Genomic DNA, 17133 nt, shown 5'->3' with positions numbered 1-17133 from the left:
GCCATGGCCGCTGAGCCTGCGCGTCCGGAGCCTGTGCTCCACAACGGGAGAGGCCACAACAGTGAGAGGCCCGCGTACCGCGCAAAAAAAAAAATCTCTTTTCAGGGACTGTCACTGTCTCCAAGGTCTGCTTGCTGTTCTTGTTCTGGTGAATTAACTTACACCCATGGCTAACCCTAATCCTGCCAAGTTCTTCAAGGAATTCAGAGCTCCATGAATTTAGCTCTCTAATCTCTGTACATCATAATGCTACATGCAACCAGATACAGTGTGCACAATTTTACAGTATATTCCATTTGATTCCTTCTTCTTCAGTTGCTTTGCTATCCTCCATTTCCACAAGGATGCTCTGACTTGGGGTTTTAGTTCATGTCGGTAATTCCTTGTTTGCTAAATATTTCTGTTGGATAAGCTGGCTATAGAGGGATTTCTTTATAGAAAAAAATTCTTGAGTTTTATGATACATGGAAAGATAAATTTCCATAGGGATTTTTTAAAATGCCTCCAAAAGAAGTTAAAACTTTTAGTTTGGATATTAAAAACAACTTACTCATTTGTATTGTGCCCATAACACTCTGCTTGTCAAGAGTATTTATAGCCATTTCAGAAAGTTCTATAACTCTGATAGCTTGTATCTGCTACTTTCTCTTTTTACCCTTCTCTCATTTATAAATTGTCTAATTTCACATTTCTTCTTGTTCACCCTTGATACAGACTGAAGTATGTTGACACTTTATGGACAAAGTCATGATTAGGAGTTCTGTTTTACATTTAGACAGACCTAGTTTGAATTTCAGTTCCTCCATTTACCTTGTGACCTTGTGCAAATGGCTTAGTCTGGCCTCAGTTTCCTTATCTGTGAAATGGAACTATAATAATCATACCTACTTGTAAGGTTATGAGGATTAAATTATGCATATGAAATGCATGTAAAAAGACTCTGTACAATGCCCTTCATGGAGTAATCTTCACTAGTAATTTTTAAAAAGACTAAAACACTTAGACCAATGGGGTTAACATGTGATAGGACTCTAGGAATCCTAGTTACTTTTGTTAATCATTATTATTATCATCACTATCACCTATTTATGCACTTTACATATATCATCTCAAATTTCGCAACAACTCTAAAAGTTAGAATTACATTCTTTTTACAATTGAGGTAATTAAGGCTCAGAGAATTTTAGTAACTTCCCAAGATAGCTCAGTTAATAGGTGAGGGGAGATTTAAACTAGGTTCTCTTAACAGTTGGGGTTCCTAATCACTAACTTTTTCAGTTTGAAAATTTAAACATGCATCAAAAGGGTAGTCCATGGATATGTTTTGTTGGTCTGATATGGATTTTTTTTTAATAGTCTCACATTGAAAACTTAGGAAAAATCAGAACATCTAGCCTCTTTGGGTTACAGTCCTATTTGGAGACAATTATCTAAAACTTATTGTCACTGTGACTTTCAACTAGACATACATCTCAAGTTCTTATCACTCCGTATTGCTTCACTTCCTTCCATCATCTGCTTGGCCTCCGCTGTCATGTAACTTTTATATCTCACTTGAGGATATGTAAGGTATACAATGTGTATTATTTTCTTAGTCTATCAGAACAATCTTAACCTTATGCATACTGAATAAATATTAAACCAGGGACACTACAGGCATCACCTGCATTTCAATAACAGAAAAGATTAATTACCATTATTTCATTTATTGATTAAATGCTCATATATTGCCCTACTCAATCTCTCATGGCATGCTGTAATTCTGGTTCACACAGAAATATTAAAATGCACTGTCCCCCAAAAGAGAAATAACAGACCAATGGAACAGGACAGAAAGTCCAGAGATAAACCCATGCACCTATGGCCACTTAATCTGTGACAAAGGAGGCAAGGATATACAATGGAGAAAAGACAGTCTCTTTAATAAATGGTGCTGGGAAAACTGGACAGCTGCATGTAAAAGAATGAAATTAGAACACTCCCTAACACCATACACAAAAATAAACTCAAAATGGATTAAAGACCTAAATGTAAGGTTGGATACTGTACAAACTCTTAGAGGAAAATATAGGCAGTATGGCAGTACACCCTTTGACATAAATCACAGCAAGATCTTTTTTGATCCACTGCCTAGGGTAATGAAAATAAAAACAAAAATAAACAAATGGGACCAAATTAAACTTAAAAGCTTTTGCACAGCCAAGGAAACCACAAACAAAATGAAAAGACAGCCCTCAGAATAGGAGAAAATGTTTGCAAACAAAGCAACTGACAAGGGATAAATCTCCAAAATATACAAATAGCTCATGCAGCTCAATATCAATAAAGCAAACAACCCAATCAAAAAATGGGCAGAAGACCTAAATAGACATTTTACCAAAGATGACATACAGATGGCTAAAAAGCACATGAAAAGATGTTCAATGTCACTAATTATTAGAGAAATGCAAATCAAAACTACAATGAGGTATCTCACCTCACACGGGTCAGAATGGCCATCATCACAAAATCTACAAACAGTAAATACGGGAGAGGGTGTGTAGTAAAGGGAACCCTCCTACACTATGGGTGGGAATGTAAACTGGTACAGCCACTATGGAGAACAATATAGAGGTTCCTTAAAAAACTAAAATTAGAGCTATCGTATGACGTAGCAATCCCACTCCTCAGCATATATCTAGAGAAAACCCTAATTTGAAAGGAGGCATGCAAGCCAATGTTCATTGCAGCACTATTTACAATAGCCAGGACATGGAAGCAACCTAAATGTCCATCGACAGAGGAATGGATAAAGAAGATGTGGTACATATATACAATGAACTATTACTCAGCCATAAAAAGGAAAGAAACAGTGCCATTTGCAGAGACGTGGACTGTCATACAGAGTGAAGTCAGAAGGGAAAAACAAATAATATCGCTTGTATGTGGAATCTAGAAAAAAGGTACAGACGAACTTATCTGCAAAGCAGAAATAGAGTCACAGATGTAGAGAACAAACTTATGGTTACCAAGGGGGGAAGGGGGGTCGGATGAATTGGGAGATTGGGATTGACATATATACACTATTATGTATAAAACAGATTAACTAATGAGAACCTACCATATAGCACAGGAAACTCTACTCAATGATCTAAGGTGACCTAAATGGGAAGGAAATCTAAAAAAGAGGGGATATATGTATACATATACCTGATTCACTTTGCTGTACGGCAGAAGTTAACATTGTAAAGCAACTATACTCCAATAAAAAATATAATCAACAAGGACCTACTGTATAGCACAAGGAACTCTCCTCAATACTCTGTAATAACTTATAAGGAAAAAGAATCTGAAAAAGAATAGATACATGTATAACTGAATCATTTTGCTGTACACCTGAAACTAACACAATGCTGTAAATCAACTGTATTCCAATATAAAGTTAAATTTTTTTAAATAAATATTTTTTAAAAGGTAAAAAAGTAAAATGCACTTCCCCATGGACATTGCTGTCTCACTGTTTTAATCCATTGTTTGGATGGATCCAACTCTCCTGGGGGAGGGAAACATCAGGGAGTACAGTCTAAGACTGGGCTGCCTGGGTTGTGTCATCTCAGCAGAAATCACACAAGGCACTGGGACAATGTGTATTCTCATTTTCTCAGTCTATCCATGGTTCCTTACTAGCAGTAATGCCAGAAATAGAGTGGGTAAAACAATATGGATATGCAAATAAACTATTTTCTACCTATATCGACTTGACAACTTAACATTATCTGTCAGAAGGAACACAGAAGAACCTGGAGGTTCTCTTGAGCATGGAAGTATAAGTTAATTATTTTATATATAAATTGCAATCTTTATGAATTAATTTATTGTCTAAAACCCAATCTTCTCCAAACGCTTCCCTAGACCTCACCCAAAATATAGCGGGACCTGTCAATATTGTTTATTTTGTTTGAATCAATTTTTCTCATTATAATGGCATTATTCTAGATGAGGTTTTGACAAACCTTTCAAATCTTAAACTCCACCAGATTACTTTGATGTCCCTGGCTCTCCCCAATTTTGTATGAAAAGAAAGCAAGCCACTCCAACGTTCTGCCTGTTTTCTTTGTTCTCTCTCTCTCTTTCCTAACAGAGTCAGGTTAACCTTCTTATTTTTCCTCAAAAGCACTAATTTAAATCCTTTATATTTCTAGCTATCTTTGATGCTATTTCTTCCTCCATGATATTCAAGTCCACTTCTGAATTTCCATTTCTAATTAGTATTCTCTACTTACACCTATATGGCAATAATAAATATTTTTCCCCCTTATGCAGTCCCTAGCTATATCAGCAAAAGAGATGATGAATGGATGGATGGACAGACATAGATAGATAAGAGTTATAGATAGATGATAGATTGATCAATAGATAGAAATAATATTAAGCAAGAAGTGCCATTCTGAGAGAGAAGATGGGAAGATGCTTATGTGCCCACTCTAAAAAAAAAATTAATCCCTTGGTCAATCAGCAAATCTTGTTGTTCTACTTTCAAAACATATTCAGAATTCAGCCACCTTCTTCACTACTATCACCTCCATGATGGTTCAGGCCATGATCATCTTTCATCAGGATTATTGCAATATCCTTCCAGCTATTATTCTGGTTCTGCTCTTGCACCCTACTTGTCTATTCTAAGCAGGGTGATCTTGATAAAACATAAGATTTTTAGATTAATTTTTCATATTATGTCAATCCTCCCTTGGAAACCCTCTAATGAAATATTATCTTACTCAGAGTAAAAATTAAACCCTTATTATGACATATAAAGGTCAACATAATCACCCCTCCTGCCACCACTTTACCTCTCTGACTTCATCCCCCCCGCCAACTCTTCTATTTGTTCACCCACCCAGTCACACTGGCTCCCTAGCTGTTCCCATGTACTTGGCCTGGAGCTGCTGCAGGGTCTCTGAACTTGACATTTCCTCCACCATGAACTCTCCCCTATTATATATATATAAATGGTGTCCCTCTCACTTCATTTAGCATTTTACTGCCACACACACACACACACACACACACACACACACAAACACACACACAAACAAAAACTCTCTGAGAAGCCTTACTTAGCTATCTTTCTAAACTATCAACCACGCTACCCCCAACAGTTCATATTCCACACCCCTGCTTGATTTTTCTCCTAAACTCTTCTCACTAGTTAGCAAATGTATTTTACTTACTTGTCTTATTTATTATCTGTGCCCTTCAATAAGCTCCATGAGGGCAGGGATTATTTTTGTTGTTGTTGTTAATTGCATTCCTTGGCCCCTAGAACAGTACCTGAACTAAAATACTGGTCAAATGAATGAGTACATGATAAATGAGATAATACATGCTGAGCCCTGAAAGCAGTGCAAGACACTGATCCACACATCTTCTTGGTTTAGACAGAACAGAAAGGAGGACTAGAACAACTATTTCTCCTTACTCCATATCTCCAAAGATCCATGACTCCACAATATCTTCAGAGAATATAGCTGAGACCTAACTACTAAACTTTCTTTCTCAAGTCTGTTTTGGAAAAGCATGTCATTCATTGTATTATGGGAGATCTTTTGTCGAAAACCAAGTGCTTAATGGCTCATTTTTTCTTCCAGCATGAAATGAAAACTAAAATAAATCAAAGTAGCAACCTAATAGTCCAGAACAACCCTAGAAAAAAGTGTAAATGAATGTGCTCAATTATAAAAGGAAAAAAAATTCAGGGTAGAAAAACATATTTCAATTCCTTCTTCCTAGGGATTTTGTGTAAGCAAAGCCAAAGCAAGCTTTGTACAAATCTTATTTCAGGATGCTTCTTTATTTATTACTCATAGCTGCCAAAAACTTAAATAAGTATTTACCAAACTTTGTAAGCCCTGAAAAATCAACTGTTTATTTGTTTTCGTTCATAACACGTCAAAAAAGTCAAGACATCAGCAGAGAACAAGTAAAGTTTAGACACAAAGCAATGTATCCCACAGTGCCTTTTAGCTTTTTCTATGTCGACTGGGACCAGAGACCAGCGACGAACAAGGCCCCATCTTTGATAGATATAATGAAGTTTGAATGAATTAACAGAAGTTCTCTTGCATTACACTACAAGTGCCATTTGGTTTTCTTACATGCATCAGAACGGATTTGTGTAAATTGGTACTTTTTGTAGCTGTGAATACCAGATGACCTTTGCCATATCCATATACCATCAGGTCACAAAACTCTCAGTATTTCCTTTATGAAACACAGTCACTGTCCTTATGCAGCCCACATCCAATGAAATACATGAGGAAATCAAATGGAATTGTAAATTCCCTGGGCTGGTAACACTCATGGACATTTGTTGTGCTTTGCCTCCCAGCTTCCATTACCTCCTTCTTCTGCTGATGTACTCTAATACTCTTTGGGGAAACTTATCTCCTCCTTCAGTGTGGTCTTGATAACTTTGTTACCGAACCAAACTTGGGTTCGCTCGCCCGTGTGCCATAAAGCCAATCTACTGACACTGGGTTGTGGGGAAGAAAGTTGCAGCATTTACTGCAGGGGACCAAACAAGGAGTCCGTGCAGTTAGCGCTTAAATGGCCCAAACTCCTCAAAGGCTTTCAGGGAAAGGTTTTCAAAGACAGGGTGAGGGAGGGGGTTTGTGGGTTGTGTGATCAGCTCCTGGACATTCTTATGATTGGTTGATGACGAGGTAACTGGGAGTCAACATTATCAACCTTCTAGTTCCAACCGGTCTGGGGTCTATGTGCTTGTGGGCAGCATACAGTTAACTTCTTCCACCTAGTAGGGGTTTCAGTATCTGCAAAACAGCTCAAAGGGCGTGGTTCAGAATATTATCTATAGTCCTTGAGGAGGAACTAAAGGTTCTTGACTTTGTTTAGTGGCTAAACCATTATTATTTTATCTCACTTGACAGTTTTCCTTTCTTTCTGCATTTTCTCACTTCTCCAATTAAATTTACTCTTTGGAACTTGAGGAAGGCCTGGGAGGCTAAAGTTCTTCTACAGATAAGAGGCAGGTGGAGGAAATGGAGAGGTGTCTGTTCCAGGAAGGCCCCATAGGGTCCTGCTTGGTTACAGCTTCATTATTCAAGATGCAATGCTCAACCACTTGGACTTTACCTTCTGGGACTTCAGATCTTACATATAATACTACTACTACCTAAGAATTTTGAGTGTGTACAGGCATCAATCTAAGCCCTTTAGGTGCCCCACAACAAGTCAATAAACTATATGTTATTATTATTCCCACCTTACAATTGAAGCAAATATTCCAAGACCAAGAAGCCAGTTGTTAAGTGGAGACAGAATTCAAACCCAGATATGAACTGTGAACAAACATGCTTCAGCATTAGACTGTACAGCTTCTCTGTACTCAAGAACAAAACATTGGTTACAGCTGATTTGCCTCAGCAGCAACTTCCTGATGAAATAGATAATTCTTTCCTGCTACCAGGATCCCTGGGGCTACCTGGGTTTACTTTATCTTCTGATATTCTTCATTTGTATGACTGTACCATAGCCTTCTAAGTTGACTTTTTATTAAGATATCTGGAATCAGTTCTTGTTTCTTGATATTAATGAATCTTAACACTGTTTTTTCATAGTTTCTGTCTGCATTTGACTCTTCCAAGAGGATATGGCTGTGAAGATCCAAAAACACATTTGTTTTCTAAAATCTATTTTAAAGGGTACTACAGGCTGTACTGCTGTCTCACCATGGGCTCTGTATATAATGGGGTGAGCCTGTGTGCATTCCTGGTATATGAAGTCCTGCTATTCAGGGCAGGATCAGAGCTCTGAAAAAGGAGTTCTCTCCATGAAAGCCCTTCTGGGTCAAAGGGATTGTTTGATTTTCCTAACTTCAAAACTGTGAGTTTGTTTCAGCTTTGACCTTGTTATATAATCCCAGCAGAAGCACACATCTCATCAGTTCACGGGCTGCTGTCGGCATACTCTGACATCCCAACTGGAATATCAGAGTTCAAGAAAGGCCAACCTGAATAAAGAAGGCAAATTTACCAATACCATCATTGTAAAGATGTTGTTTTCTCTCTCTCAGTATTTATGCCTCTAAAAATATACCTTCTATAAACCAGTTTATAGAAGATATATTTTTAGAGGCATAAATACTGAGAGAGTATAAAATAAAGAGCTCTTATTATTACTTTAATGGCCTTGTGTCCTTTCAAGAATCACCCCCTCCTCCACTCCATGTGCTACTGATAAGGCTATCAAGCCAGGGTCCTACTTCCCAGCCACAAAGATGGGCATCTAATCCAGCCTGGCCAATTAGAACACCCAATCCAGAACAGTTAGTGGAAAGCCTGGCCAATTAGAACACCCAATCCAGAACAGTAAGGGGAAAAAAAAAAAAAAAAAAAAAAAAAGGACTGGTCCTCCAAACAGGTCCAATCAATGTTCGTTTTAAAATAATTGATGCAGCCACCAGGAAGGAGAGGGTTCTTGAGATTATGACATGTTAGACTATAAATCTGGAGCAGTTTATAATGTCCATGCCGTGGTGATGCGAGATCTAAAGAACAGAATAACCTAGGCAGAAGTAGAGAAAGGAGCAGAAACCAATGGCATCATTTGACCCTCCATATCCTACATTGCCTAAAGCCAGAACTACTGCCTTGATTTCCCTATCATGTCCTTTAGTTCCCCCACCTTCCTCCCTTTATCGTTTTTTGCATAAAGAAGTTTGAACTGGACTTTTGTAACCTGTAAATGAAAAAGTCCTGGTAAATCTTGCATGCCTATAAACTAGAATATATATTGAGAATTTTAAAGCATATTGTTTTGTTTTTCCTTATAATGTCAACACAGTTTATAATATTTACCTATTGTATTATCTACCTATACACACAAACACATTTTATTTTTATAAGACCCCTAAACATTGGGGAAAATAAAGAAAAACTCAGTCATTTAGAAGTACGTTCCTAATATCTATTTGTTGTCATATGGCATAATCATACTCTTTAATGATTAAAATTGTTGTCTTTTGAATTCTTATCATGAAAGTCTTCAGTATCTTCTCTTACCTAATTGACCCATCTCTTCATCACTTAATTCCTTCCATACAGACATTTGAGATGTTTCCCTTCCTCCACAATCAAAATTGGTTTTTCCAAAAATTCAGTGGGGCTATCCAATATTTTAGTTAATTTTGGATCTCTCCTCTATTAAAAGACTTATAAAAAGATAGTCTTAAACTAAGCTGAAGGTTGCCTACCTCATTCACTGAGCATGGATCAGATTATTAGGACAATTTCCAGTATGGATAATTTCCTATAATTCTAGAGCAGACATCTTTTTGTGATGCTGTCACATGTGTTACCTTATTTGTTTTTCAATGTACCTACCTACCTTGCAATAGGTAAGTACATTGAAATTACCACTACAGAGAAAATGGATATTGAGAAATACAGGTTGCCTGCCCCCACTTTACTCAGCTATAAAGAGCCACAGTCTGGATTCAAATCCAAATCTTGCATCTCTAAGTTCAGTGGTATCTTCACTCAAAGCATTTGTTCTTTCATCTGATCCATATACAAGGGTTATGATTATATTTTTTAGAAAATTAGCTCCTTTACATTAAAAATTTGAAAATAAATGCATAATGTATACCTCATATTGTTTTAAAACTTGAAGAGACAACATTATGATGATGTCCTAATGACCATGATCATGAAAGATGCATTTCTTGTCTGAGATTCAACTTAGAAAAAACAAAGTTTAGGTATTATTTCTTGGGAGTTGGGAGAAGGGATAAATCTTCCCTTTTTTCCAGCACATGGAAATTGGTACAGAACTTCCTCATGTGTCTTCTGTTATGACATATAATTCTTTCTACGTAACCTGGTCAGTTGGGCTATTCATGCTACCCTTTGTATTAGAAGCCACTTTGATTCCCAGCCATGTCTCTACAATGTAACCATTGTTGAGAAAAATATGAATTAGCTATGAAACTATAAATACATTCCTCCTCTCCCTGGTTAAATCAGTTGAACTTCAGCTCTGTGAGCATGCTTGATCTAACTTTATCTTTTATTATTTATTAATATCTGTGTTCTGTGATCTCAAGTCACCCCCCACTGCCTGTGTGTTCATGCTACACAGTGGAGTTTCGGACCAAAGCTGAGCTCCCCAGGTGGTCCGTGACCTGACAATAGTTTCAAAGTCTCTTGCCTCTCAGTGAAAAGGAATCAAATCTATCACAGGCTACATTCTTTTCAGGTGAACAGGATGGAAAAACCTTCCTGCCATTTGTCATTTCTAGCCTCTTCCATGTTGCACATTAAATAAATCTGTTTTAATGTCTCTGGCTTGTGACTTCCTGTCATCTGTTGAAGAACAAGGTGGTTTGTGGGGAGTTTGGCAAAGAGGTCATATTAATCTCAGTGGGGAATGTCACCAACCTGACTCCTTTTCAAAAGCTTCAGAAATGATGATCGATTATCTGTAGTAAATTGCAATGTATTTACTATCTAAGGGTATGTGACACGTCATAAAAGTTTGATTGAATTTTCACCTTCAAATTACTTTACAATGATATTTGAATTTGAAATTTGTATATAAAATTCTTGCTTTAGGTTCTTTCCTACATCCTAGGGTGAAGAAAAAATAAGTATAATATAAGCATCCTGTTCTGAGTTATATCAGAAATGATAATGATTTTAAATCTTCTTGCTAGTATTACATCTAAACACTATTTTAATTTTTTCTTTTGCATGCAAGTAGAGAGAAAAATTTTAAGAGTGTGTATAATACATATGTGTGTTTTGCTACTCCAAGATCCATTCAGTTTTCTTAGCTAACAGCACCTGTGTTATCAGTTTGGGGACCACCAATTCTCTACTCTGGGTCCATGTGGTTCAGTTCAGGTTGACTGTATCTCTTATTCCTAGAAGAGAAAAATGATCCAGGTGTGGCCTATCAGAACATTGTACCACCACAGCCCCAAGACTAGCTCTGGGCAGGCAAGTGATCAACGTAGGCCAATGGCATTCTATCCCTGGACTTCTTATGGAAGTTTAAGTGAAGCTCGCTTTCCACTGGGATTACTGAGCTGGTAGAATGCAAACCTGGAGATGATGCTCTTTGTTTTACCATCCCAAAGGGAAAACTTGCCTGAAAATAAGCAAATATGAAAGAAAGCAAAACTGAGAGATGGAACTGATTGTATCCCTTGATCTAGCCTTGCCCAAAAGCTTGAACTTTTCAATTACATAAGCCAAATTCTCTCTCTCTCTCTCTCTCTCTCTTTCCCCACCCTCCCCTCACCAAGCCCGTTTCAATTGGGTTTCTGTCACCTGCAATTGAAAATCTCCTAACATAATAGTTGAATAAAATTTTGATACACTTTTTTACCACAGTAATTCAGTAACATTTTTAAAAAATCTAACGTTAATACACGATGGAGAAATATTTTTGAGAAGGAATCATAGTAATGGTGAAAGGTGATTTGTGAAACAAAAGCAGCTTTTCTTAATATAACAGTGAGGATTATATGAGTGCAAAGCAATGGGTTTTAAAATATAAAGTTCTTTAGTCAAGTAAAATTTTTGTCGGGGAACAGACAAATAGAATTTATTTACAAAATAGATTCAGGAGTTTACCCTTATCAAATCAGTTTGTGTTATATATACAGATTGATTGAATTGTGGGGAAATTTGGCTGACTTCAGCATTAAGACTCGCAAACAGGTAAATCTTGTGTGTGCTGCATGCATATGTATCTGCAGTGCTAAATAACCAATTCTACTTAAGTTTTTGTGGAATACATATAAATATTTTTCCAGCACTATTCCATGAGCCATGGGATAATTTATACTAATAACAGTCACCACTTACTGCATGCTTCTTGTGTGCCAGAAATCCTGCTTTGACTCTACACGTATCATCTCAATTTCTCCTAAATAGCCCTCAAAAGTAGATACATCTATCTCCCTTTTATAGATAAGGAATTAAGGCCCCAAAGAGTTTTAGCCACTTGACCAAGGACATATTGGAACAAAAGGTAGATGTGAGACTTTTATCAGGTCTATCTGTGTGATATGCACAAGTTTGAAATACAACTTTTACTCTCATGGAATCAGAAATGTTTTAATTTTATTTTTTCTAAGCTTAGTGAGGGATGCCTACCAAATACAAGGCACTACCCTAGGCATTAGGAATGCACAATCAAACAAAGCAAATATTTGTGCTCAGGATATCCATGGTCAAGGAGCTAACTTTGAGGACAAAAACAAGAAGAAGATAAGCTGCTTGATATTGGAATGCTATGGCCTTGGATTTTACTGCAGGACACCCAAATTCTAAATGGAATCTGAAAAGCCCTAAGGCAGGATAAAATGAGCAGAATGAAGGAATATAAGGGAAAGGTGCTCTGACCCGAACCTTTGCAGAAAAGTTGAGGCTGAATAGGAGATTAGAGCATCTGGTTGCACCTCTATTCACCAGTTACTGATATAAAAAGTAGAACAACAGGGGCTTCCCTGGTGGCGCAGTGGTTGCGCGTCCGCCTGCCGATGCAGGGGAACCGGGTTCGCGCCTCGGTCTGGGAGGATCCCACGTGCCGCTGAGCGGCTGGGCCCGTGAGCCGTGGCCGCTGGGCCTGCGCGTCCGGAGCCTGTGCTCCGCAACGGGAGAGGCCACAACAGAGGAAGGCCCGCATACCACAAAAAAAAAAAAAAAAAAAAAAAAAAGTAGAACAACAAAGAGATATCACTACACACCTATTAGAATGGCCAAATCCAAAACACTTAACAGTACTAAATGCTGGCAAAGATGGAGAGCTACAGAAACTCTCATTTCTAGTGGGAATGCAAAATGGTACAGTCACTTTGTAAGACAGTATGACAGTTTCTTACAAAACTAAACATACTTTTACCATATGATTCAGCAATCACACTTCTTGGTATTTACCCAAAGGAGTTGAAAACTTATGTCCACACAAAAACCTGCACATGGATGTTTATAGCAGCTTTACTCATTATTGCCAAAAATTGGAAGTAACCAAGATGTCCTTCAGTAGGTGAAAGGATAAATAAACTGTGATACATCCAGACAATGGAACTTATTTAGTACTAAAAAGAAATGAGCTATTAAACCAAGAAAAGACATGGAGGAAACTTCAATGCATATTACTAAATGAAAGCAGCCAATCTAAAAAGGTATATGCTGTACGATACCAACAATATGACATTCTGAAAAAGACAAAACTACAGAGACAGTGAAAAGATCAGTGGTTACCAAGGTTTAGGAGGGAGGGAGGGGTGAATATGTGGAGCACATAGGATTTTTAGGGCAGTGAAACTACTTGGTATGATGCTATAATGGTGGATACATGTCATTATACATTTGTTAAAACCCATAGAAGGCACAACATCAGGAATGAATCCTAATGTAAACAATGGACCTTCAGTGATAATAAAGTGTCAATGTAAGTTCATCCATTGTAACACATGTACCACTGTACTGGAGGATGTTGTTAATGGGGGAGGCTATATGTATGTGGGAGCAAGGGGTATATATAAAATCTCTGTACCTCCTGCTCAGTTTTGCTATGACCCTAGTACTATGCTAACAAATAAGATGTATCTAAAAAATAAGTAAGGGCCTCCCTGGTGGCGCAGTGGTTGCGCGTCCGCCTGCCGATGCAGGGGAACCGGGTTCGCGCCCCGGTATGGGAGGATCCCATATGCCGCGGAGCGGCTGGGCCCGTGAGCCATGGCCGCTGAGCCTGCGCGTCCGGAGCCTGTGCTCCGCAACGGGAGAGGTCACAACAGAGGAAGGCCCGCATACCACAAAAAAAAAATAAAAAATAAAAAATAAAAAATAAAAAAAAAATTTAAAAAAAATAAAAAAAATAAAAAATAAGTAAAAATAAATGTAATGGAAGCAGTGTCATATAGCAGCTAAGGCATAGGCTTATGAAATCAGAATTTGAATCTCATATTCACCACCTATCGGCGTTACAGCTTTGTGAAAGTTACCATCTTTTGACCATCCATCTATCTCCAAGTGAGAAAAATAATTACTAGCTCAGTGGGTGGTTATAAGGATTAAATGAGATAATATACAGTAGAAGGCTTCTGTATTTCCCTGCTTAATATCTATTCCCTCTTTCTGGCAGTTAAAAGTAATTTGTTCCATCGTGGACAGCCCTCCCCCAGCATCCAACTGTGGTTCAAATAAAAGTGATTACGCCTTTGCTTGAAACCAGGCAAATCATTCATATTAAATGGGTCAAGGTTAAATATACCACCAAGATGGAGCCATAAGTGAAATTCTAGAACTTCTGCTGGAACTACTGGGAAAAGGAGCTATCTTTTTTCCTGAAGTTGCTAATTGTTACCATAAATGTGGTGGAATATAAACTATACGTTACTAGTAGCCATTTACCACAGTGTGGAAAGAGTTTGCCTGAGGTTGAGTTAAAAAATGGCAAAACATTGAGCCAAAAACGGAGAGACACAGTTTCTTTAAGACACTGACTGAACGTGTGGGTCCATCCATGCTTAAAGGTGGATGCATCTCTGGGTTTCCTTGGCCTGTGAACAAATTTGAATATAATTTATCTCCTTAGCCAGTGAAAAACTGTTGGTTAGTACCCTGCATAAACTACTTACTATAGTGAGTGTGTACTTATCACATATCTTTAATATTTTCTGAAACTGTTAGATCATTATCTAATCTTTATATTTTTATTCAGTTCTTGTATCATTATAATATACCTTGCCAATTCTCTGTGGATGTTGTTTTGAAGACAGGAACTAATATTTCTGTGTATTTTTCCAGCCATATAGTACTTGGGTTTCAAATAAATACCTATAGATTATATTTGCTCTCTATTATAATTAGCACATTGTGATTCCTGAAACAATAGGTTTCTGACTTTTATTTGTGTCACCCCCATGAAATAAATATTAGGTCAGTTAGGATTTAAAATGGCATCTAATGAATCTAAAAGAGAGTATCTGCAAAACATTACTCAGTCATTGAAAGGATTTTGCATGTTTAGGATTATGAAAAAAAGAGAGCAAATGCAACAATACTGATTTTATAGCTAGGATCTAGCACTAGAAAATAGGATTCATCTTCATAGATGATTGTTTACCTTTGGATTTGAAATCTAAACTTGTATTATGTGGCCATTCCAGGACAAAATCCATTTACACATAGCACTGGCTCAGTGTAAAATGGCAAGACTGAAATTTTTTACATTTGAAGGCAAATTCCCATTGACATTCTGCGTATAGAATATGAGGACTATATTTAGTTACAATCCTGAGTATAAAGTAATTTTAAAACATGGAATACGCAGAGCCATTAAATTGCTATTATCTCCTTCCAAGTTGTTGGTGACCTGCCAAAGAAGATCTCTTCAACTACCTTATTCCTATCACAACATAACGCAATGGAATTATACCATCTCCTGACAAAAATATGTGATATGGCCTAGAGTGTGTTCAGAGGTCATATGTCATATTTAGCCACCAGGAAACGCTATAAGGCCAGAGTCTCTGAAAAGAAAACACCTCCATGACAGCAAGGACTTTTATCTGTTTTTCTTCACTGATATATCTGAAGTGCCTAAAAGAGTGGCTGTAACATCACAAGCATTGAATAATGTTTTAAGTGAATGAATGGATGCAAGAATAAATTTTCTTTTTAGAAGAACAAATGTAGCTAAACTAGTTAAACAGAAATCTAAGTTTTATACCTATTATTCTGAGACCTGGACATCTTATCCTTCTATACTGTCGTGTGAGATTTCTATGATATCAGAGATAAAAATGGACTCAGAGAAGGAATAAAAATGTATACTTACTACATACTTTTTTTCACTGCAGGATAATTTAATAAAAGTACTGGAAAATATCTAAATCCCCAGGAATAGGATATTGGTTAGGTAAATTATGCTACATACATATAATAGAATACCCTACAGTCATAAAAATAGTACTCAAGATGCTAAATAAAATTTAAAACTATCATTATTAAAAAGTGGAAAAGTAAATTGAGAAACTTTTCACATATATTATGCCATATGTTTTAAACTGCATTGTCTCTATAGTTGAAAATCAACATTGAACATTTTGATGGTTTGTAATTTAGATAGTAAACATATCTTTAACATACTTATATCCCTGATAAGTGAAGTTTTTATGAGCACAATGTTAGTGATTTTGGTTGTGAGGGGCACTGAAGAAGAATCTAGGGAATAAAATCTCAATAAATATATTTAAAGACAACACTATTAGTTCAAGCTTTCTTTTCTTCCAATCCAAAGATTTGGAGGTATTTATACTTGAAGCATGAATAGAAAGAGAAACAGGAAAGAGGACAGGAATGAAGAGAAATATGCTGCCCCAGTTTTCTCTTTTCCATAAAGAAATAGAAAGGCACAACGTACATCTTTCCTAGTACAGATGCCCAAACTCATTTCTGTTCATTTAGGTAAGAAACTATGAGGATGATAATCATTGGGTTTGTGGAATTGTGGTCCTGAAGTTTCCACTGTGAGAATGTTGCAATAAAGAGTATTAATATTCTCTGAGATGCTTTTGTTGCAATAAAATCACAACCAACACAGTGAAGAGTAATACTCCTTTCAATTTCCTACATTAAAAGTGTAGTCTGCCATTAAATAAGTCATTCACACATTGCTGATACTGTGCTAACAAAAGGGAAGCACGTTGTGACTTTGCCTTTCATCAATATTTACTTTTTATCAATATTCATCTATCAGAAATCTGTAAATATTCAATAAATTAACCTCTGATATAATCAGGAAATTTGCTTCCTTTTAAGAAAATTTTATAGTTGTCTCTATTAATATTTCAAAGGTCACATCAAGATTTTATGACCCAGGGACTTGTGAAAACCTCCTCCAATGTGAAAATTTCATCCTGGATTGCATATGTTGTCATTATTTCTACATTATTACCTGTCTTATATCATTTTATGTGTTCATTACACAAGTTTTGACTATCTTAACTCTTGTGATGTGTCAAATATAAAATAATACTGCATTAAAAATGGTTATTTAAATTTAGATTTATAAAGTATCACTTTCAAATTATATTAGCATCCAGATTCCTAATACATT

This window comes from Physeter macrocephalus, chromosome 8 (genome assembly GCF_002837175.3).
Source record: "Physeter macrocephalus isolate SW-GA chromosome 8, ASM283717v5, whole genome shotgun sequence".
Classification (NCBI taxonomy): Eukaryota; Metazoa; Chordata; class Mammalia; order Artiodactyla; family Physeteridae; genus Physeter; species Physeter macrocephalus.
This window is presented reverse-complemented; position numbering follows the sequence as displayed.